The following is a 7878-nucleotide window of genomic DNA, read 5'->3' on the forward strand; positions in this document are numbered from 1 at the left end:
TTATCTAGAGTAACTCATTCCCTTATATATATTTACTGGAAAAAAAATCCAAACCAAAACTGTAACGCAGATAAAGGCTAAAATAAATGTTTCATGAAGCTATTGCTATCAATGATTTGAATGTAGCTCGTATTTAAAAGCTAGTGTTAAATGAACACAAAGATCATTGGGATTTTGTTTTGTTTTGTTTTTCTTATTTTATATGTATAAAAAACATACAAAGATTAGGCAAGAGTTTCCCACAATATTTTGGAAGGTAATTGAAAAAATAAAGTGATATGTTTAAGGAAGCAGAACTGACATCCCCAGTACCCAGCATGGTATCTTCCTGCTTTATAAGTGTTTCTCTTCTCCCACCCCACTGTGAATAGAAAATAAAATTTACTGGATTTCCATGTCTGAACCTCTGCTATATGACTTTGTACTAGGCTTTACCTTTAAGCCTTCCACTTTGATGGATTTAAAGCTGGTCATTATGTTACAGAGCAGGTTGTACTGACCAGCCATTTTAATCAGGGTGGAAAAGCACTGTGTGAATGCGATTGTAGCTTACTCTGTAATGTATAAAGACAAATATTGATGCTGCCTAAGACACAGATGCTATTTTTCTATATCTTTCTTTCAGCGTTTATAACTGCTTTTCCATTTTATTTTCCAATCCTCTGCCTGAGCAGCCCACAGAACTATCTGTAAAACCCACATCAAGTGGGCTTTTTCCAGAAAATATTCACACTTGACTCTCCTAAAAGAGCAAAGAAAATGTTCAAAAAAAATCTCAGCTCTGTCATTTATGGTCTGTCCTCCTTAGAGCAATCATAATCTCCGAGCTGCCAGCGCACGTAGATAGCTCCCTCTAGGCTTTGATACATAACACAGCAGGAAGAAACTGCTAGCAGATCAATAATCTGACCCTACATCTGCCCATTTCCAAATTCAGGAAACAAGAACAACAAAACCCCAAGAAGATCCATCAAACTAAAGGAACCCGCTGCTTAATTTCAAGAATGGCCAATTTAAGCAAAGGCTACACAGTCATCAGCGTATGCAATAGGCATGTTATTAAGATTTCTGTGATCTCATGACAAAGGTGCTAAAAATAAGGGAGCGTGAAATACAAATCTAACATGTCTGTCCCCTGGGACTAAGCCTACTTGCCCTACTAGGCCTTGGATTCATGCTCTGTAGCCAGTCCTGTAGTCACTTAGTGCTTTGTTGTAGTGCTGCCTTTCATTGCTCTCTGCTTTAGCCAGGTGGTGAGGGCCATGCTCTGAAAAGCTCCCTGGAGTCTATGTTGTCTAATAAGTATGGATGTTGCCTGAGGCAGTTGGCTGGGTCCCTGTATCTAAGGCCCAACAAACTCAGCATTATATGATTGGCAGATTTTGGTTTGAAGTGTGGCTCCTGACATGACAGCATAATTCATTCCTCAGCGTTCTTTAACGTGTAAATTTACCTGGGATATCAGGGAATATTTGACTTTTAATCCTCTTACAGTTGTATATAATTTTATTTTACAATCATGTCAGCAGGCTCTTTTGGTGAGGGTTTTATAGATGCATGACAAATGCTTTAAAAGCCCTTGATAGCATGTTTTGTTATATATTTTCCCTGTAGAACACACTTGCAGTAGAGAACTTAAATAGCTTCAGTTAAGCTCTCAACAAAATGTTACAGATGTCACATGAATGTCATACCTCAAACCTGGTATTTAATCACTTGGTTCAAAAGTAGCAATTTTGCAGCAGTTCCTAGAGAATAACAAGCTTAAAAAAGTAATTCTAAGTAAGCACCTCACCGTAGCAAAAAAATCTTTTGTAGCACAGTCTGTCTGTCAATCAGTTTGACCCTTGTGGCCATTATATTCCTTCCTCTACTTACCTCAGCTTTGTTAAAAAATAGTTCTAGCCAGTTATAGCTAGTTATATTTGTGTAAACATAATTATTTACATGTGTCAGGCAAATCACTGTACAGCTTGTTTCCTGCTAAAATTTTCACTTGGAATTAACAGTAAGGCAAAATCTGGTCTGTCAAAGAAATAACCCCAATATTTCCCCATGCAATAGGTGGCTAGAATTGATGGGTAGGATCATATTAACACTCCATATACAGTGTTGCTCAGGACATATTAATAAATACATGATCTCTGCAATCACAACTAATATTGAGGTACAGCATATTTTGTACATGCATCATTAAACAAAAAGCACCGAGACTCATCATGGTTAATAGAATTTGCTAGTTTGCTACTGAAATTTAGTGCAGATTTTTGCTGAGGTCTTTTCTACTGTGTCCCACATGATGTTAAACAGAGGTGGAGTAATATCAGAATACAGATCTCTTTAGGGCAGGAACGTATCTACGTCTATATTTCTACAAAGTCAACCACAACAGGACCCCAATCCCAGTTGAGGCCTCTGAGCACTGTCAGAATACAAATACAGTAATAATTAGTTTAGAATCCAGTTGCTTTCCTTTCTCCTTTCATAGCCATTTTGCAAGGTATTTGCTGGACTGCTTTGCCATAGCCCTGGCCCAATGTGTGTCTATTTAGATGCGGGGTGAAGGGTGTTTGTAGTATATGCATGGAGGAGTCTTCTGAACTAACTTTCTGCCTTGCCTGTGGACTTCTGAGACTGTGAAAACATCTGGGTCCCGACCATCTTTGGCTCTGATCTTTGATCCTTGTTCCTGTGTTCTTCAGAGATTATTATTCCAGAACGAAACAGCAAATGTGTATGTTTGGTTGGTTAATCTGTATGGCCTTTCTAATTACAGGAGCACAGGAAGCAGCACCACAATCTGCTTTAGGCTTTCATGACCCAATCGTTGCCTTGGATCATTTTTGTCTGAACAGTGGTGTGAAAGGTGGCAGACTCTGGTCTTTTTTCCCAAGTAATAATTGCAGAATTTCAAATATCTTTGACTTTTAGCTGCATAAGTGTCAGGAACCCGGGTCAGCAGCAGATCTAGTTTCCAGGCCACCTCATCAGTACGGCTGGCCTGCATCAGGCTGCCTGATTGGCCTCATCACCTGATTGGCTGCAGGGGCCAGCAGGCTGGCTTTTAAGCCAGCAGCAGCTTGCCGGCTGTTCAGTGCCCACCACCTTGACTGCTCCTGTGTTACCTTGAGGTACCTGCCTTGAACTCCTCCTTCTGCTATTCTGCTTGCTCTAGGTCCTGACCTCTGGCTTGACCCATGGCTCTGGGTTCTGACTACTGACTCTGGATTGACCCTTGACTCCAGCTTCTGACTACTGACTCTGACCTTAATCCTTGGTTCCTGATGCCCACTCTGACCACTTGGCCAGACCGCCCTCACCTCAGTTGCCTCACAATAAAGACCAATGGCCTTTTAGGGTGGGATTTTCAAAAGCGCTCATTGTTGGCCTGACTCTGCTCTCACTGAATTAAATGCTGGGCACTTCTGAAAAATTCACCCTAAAAGTGCTGAGCATCTTGAACTCTTATTGAAGTCAATGGAAATTTGAGGTGCTTAACATCTCACAGGAAGTGGTCAGCACCTTGCAAGATGGGGCCACAATCAAGAAAGCAGTAATCTGTACCTAGTTTCAGATATTTTTGGCAATGCTGCATCAAAGCAAACATTGCTGGGCCAGATCCATGCCTGGTGTAAATTAAGATAGCTCCACTGACATCATTTTCAGTTTACACCAGTAGAGTATGTCTTTATCCCTGAGTCAGTATTATAGGTTTTCATCCCTAAACCGCAACGCAACCCAATTACTTGAAAATGAGCCCAGGCCCCAGGTTTACCTAAAACTTTAGCAAACTTCAACAAACCTGTGTCTAAATCTGGTCTAAGCAAGTTTTGTGTTTGTAATGGAAACCAAAACCAGGTTTTGGTTTTCAGATTTTGTTCAGAAACTTTTACACAACTCTAATTAGAATATTGACCAATGGAAAACAAAATGCTCAGCGTAAAACACCCAGCCTACCCACATGCCAACGAATGCCTCTGTGGCGGACTGAACAGCCACTTTTTGAATTGCTTGTGCTCATCTCCATTGCAGACTGCTATTCAGAACCTTCCCCAGAACTCAACAGTTTTACAGACACCAAGAAAAATACTTCTCTCAGAGATCCTATTCTAAATTGGACACAGTGAACATACAGATAGTTGTAACTGTTATGTGCAGCACATACCACTGCAATGTGCTCCCATGTTTCGATACATAAAAATCAACCCTCTCTTAGAAAAGAGTATGTCATGGAAGGCAGATGGAATTTTCACTGACTCTGGTCCTAAGAGACCAGCAGCTCTGTCAATAATGGATAAAGGGCCAAACTCATCCCCTGGGTAATTTCATTATAACTAAGGGAACCACCGCAGGAATGAATTTGGCTCATACTTGAAAATAGTGCACACTGACTGCCAGTACTGTACTTTGTGTACTACCAATGTAAACTAAGTAACAGTGATGGTAATTCTTTTCCTTCATTCCGTGTGTGTGTCGGGGGGGGGGGGGGGAAGCACTGGATATGGAAATCTGTAGAAAATAATCTTTCTGCCTCCTCAATAAATGTCACTCAGGGTTACTTTTGGTGGTTTTTTTTAATAATAAAATGGATTTCCATGGTAGGATCAACTTTCTTCAGAATAGACTGGCATTCCTTGCTTCAGGATTTGGGTACTAAAGGCCTCTGTGGCCTGTAAGAGGTTGAGGTGGATATTCTGTGCTGGATCAAGACTTCATGTAGTTTTATTACATATTAAACTAGTCAGCAAGAGCAAAATACCTGCACTACCATAATATAAGTAAAAACATCATGTCACTACCAGTCTCAGAGATTTATTTGACACCAGTCAAGAAAGGAAAATGACTTTGAAGCATACAACAAAATATTTGTTGTAAGTAGAACTAGGCAGAAAAGATTCTCAGTCCCATGAATATTTTTGAGAGTTAGAAATTTTTTCCCATCTCAAATCAGAATGAAAAGCCAAAATCGAAAGCATTTTTGAACTGAAAAACTGATTCCCCCGCCCCCCCCATTTCAGGTCAAATAAAACATTGAAATGTTTCATTTAAATTTCAACCCTTTTGCCTTTTTTCAGTCTAATTAGGTTAAATTTCAAAACAAAAAGTCATTTCAAACTGGAAAACTGGGATTTTTCAGTTAGAAAATGCTGAAATGAAACATTTTGACAATTGTGAAACTTTCTTGCTCAACATATTTTTGAGTTGGGAAGTTCGTCAAGCCCAATCCCAGTTTCACAAACAGTGTCAGTTTTGATGAATTCACTTTTTCAATGAAAAAATGATTTGTCAAAAATTCCCAACCAACTGTAGCTGTAAGCACTTCTCCTCAGTTTATTTTCCCACAGACATCAATAAAAGTCCAATCTGGTAAGGTGCTGGGAACCTTGAGCTTCCACTGCCTTTATTAGGAGTTGAGGATGCTGAGAATCCTATAAGAATGAGCCCTGGCACTATTCCGAGACTCCACTCATCACCATGAGCGTTGGGTGCTCGTTTCTTTCCTACCTAGGGTGACCAGACAGCAAGTGTGAAAAATCGGGACGGGGGTGGGAGGGTAATAGGAGCTTATATAAGAAAAAGACTCCAAAATCGGGACTGTCCCTATAAAATCGGGACATCTGGTCACCCTATTCCTACCACTGCAGCTCTGCAAATCTGAATTTGTACGTTTTTGGCCTTATTTCAGGGGGTCATTAGGTGACTGTGAAAGTAAATATCATATGACATTTTAAAGATAGACTTTTCAACCTGGCATCCTTGACATTGTCCGTTTAATATGTCGTACTGCATTACAATACAGTAGATTATGGATCTGTGTTTACCCTTGGCTCTAATATAATCTTGCCATCAAGAGATTTCAAACACAAGGGCCTTCAAATTTTGCTTCTAAGTCCTTCTAAAACAAAAAGATAGAAACCCATTTGATTGCCAACCACTTCCACTACTTTCCTTTCCTAGCTTTTCCATCTTTCTTTCACAGTACAATACAGGCATACAGCACAGAAGAGGTTGCACATCCTCTGCCTCCTTTCCTTTTAGTGTTAGGGCCATTTCTTTTAATGCAATAAATCAGCCACCTGAGGCTTTCCTTCAGTTTGTGTGCTTTTTTCCCTTCCTAGTTTGAAAGCAGACCACTGAATACTGTGCGTGCAGGTATATTAGTTCTTGCAGATACACATAGGATCAGAAAATGTGCTTTGCAAATCTATCATTGTGAGCTCACCGAGGAAGAGGAAGTATTTATTGCAATTTAGCTGTACAGGGCTGTTTTGCTTTCTCTCTTCTGATACTTTCATCATGAGGTGCTGGGAGTTAGCCATGCAGTTTCTCTTAATGTTAATGGGAGTCTTTTGGCTAAATCCTTACAGCTATCACGCAAAAATTACTCAAAAGTTAATCGTCTATGGCAGTTACATTTTCATCTTACAATTAGCATCCTCTCTGGCATTCAATGCTGGCTTTAGCAAGCCAATAAACAGGCATTTCTTGGCTGCACAACAATCATCTTTTGATTGAGCAGGTTGGTCTTCAGCATCCTGCCCATTTCCATCAGCATGCTGTGCTTGGGATCCCGAATGCATTTCCAAACTCAGGCCTCCTCATTACTGAGTCAGAACACTACTGAAGAAGCGTGAATGTGATGGTCATCTGGGGAAGACTGAGATTAATATTGAATACACAACTGAAATCTCTAGGGGCAGGCAGAAAAGGTGAAGAGGAGCTTCTGGGGCAGGAGAGGGCTCAAGCCAAGTATTGTTTTGTTTGTGTCATTTTTTTTCTTTTTCAAGGGAGTGAGCCACTTATCTGTTTTCTTTGGTTTACATTTGGCTGACAGAATTGTCAGGAGTTGAGAGTGAAATGCCTGAAATTGAGCTTTCAGAAGAGACGTGTATCTTGTTTATAAAGAACCATCAGAGTGCTTAATAAAGCAGATTAGTTAGGGGCACCCACTGTACATGTGAATCCTCCTGTTATAATCTATACACATTGCTAAATTAAACTGGGCACCAGAAAGAGCTATGTGATTGTCTGGTTTGGTGCTTTCCCCTTATCCCATTTTATTCTTCTTTATGATTTCCTAGTTTACAGGGTTCAATTTCTCCTCTGCCCATGGTGCACTCAAACTCAGCCTTGGGAGAGGGAAGATGGCAATACCACTGCCCTCCCCCAGTGGGCTCAGAAAGGGAAGCAGCTTTTATTTATCAGAAGATCTCATAAGTGCCTTATACTAGGGTTACCATATTTCAGCAAGCAAAAAAAGAGGACAGGAGGAGCCCCACCCTAGCCCCGCCCCCGTCCTGCCCTAGCCCCGCCCCTGCCCCACCCACTTCCCGCCCCCCTCAGAACCCCCAACCCTCCCCCCCGCTCCTTGTCCCCTGACTGCCCCCTCCTGAGACTCCTGCCCCTAACTGCCCCCCAGGATTCCACCCCCTACCTCTTGTCCCCTGACTGCCCCCTCCTGAGACCCTCCCCCCATCCTAACTGGCCCCCTAGGACCGTATCCCCTACCTGTACCCTGACTGCCCCAACCCTTATCCACACCTGCACCCCCAGACAGACCCCTGGGACTCCCACGCCCCATCCAACCACTCCCCACCCCCTGACAGCCCCCCATAGAACTCCCAACCCATCTAAACCCCTCTGCTCCCTGTCCCGAGTGCTCCGATCCCTCTCTCCACCCCTGCCCCCTGACAGCCCCCCGTCCCCAGAACTCCCAAACACCCCCCCCGCTCCTTGTCCCCTGACTGCCGCCTCCTGGGACCCCTGCTCCTAACTGCCCTCCAGAACCCCACCCCCTACCTAAGCCTCCCTGTTCCTTGTTCCCTAACTGCCCCCTCCTAAGACCCCCCCCCCAACTGCCCCCCAGGACCCTACCCC

Source organism: Malaclemys terrapin, chromosome 10 (assembly GCF_027887155.1).
Source record: "Malaclemys terrapin pileata isolate rMalTer1 chromosome 10, rMalTer1.hap1, whole genome shotgun sequence".
Taxonomy (NCBI): domain Eukaryota; kingdom Metazoa; phylum Chordata; order Testudines; family Emydidae; genus Malaclemys; species Malaclemys terrapin.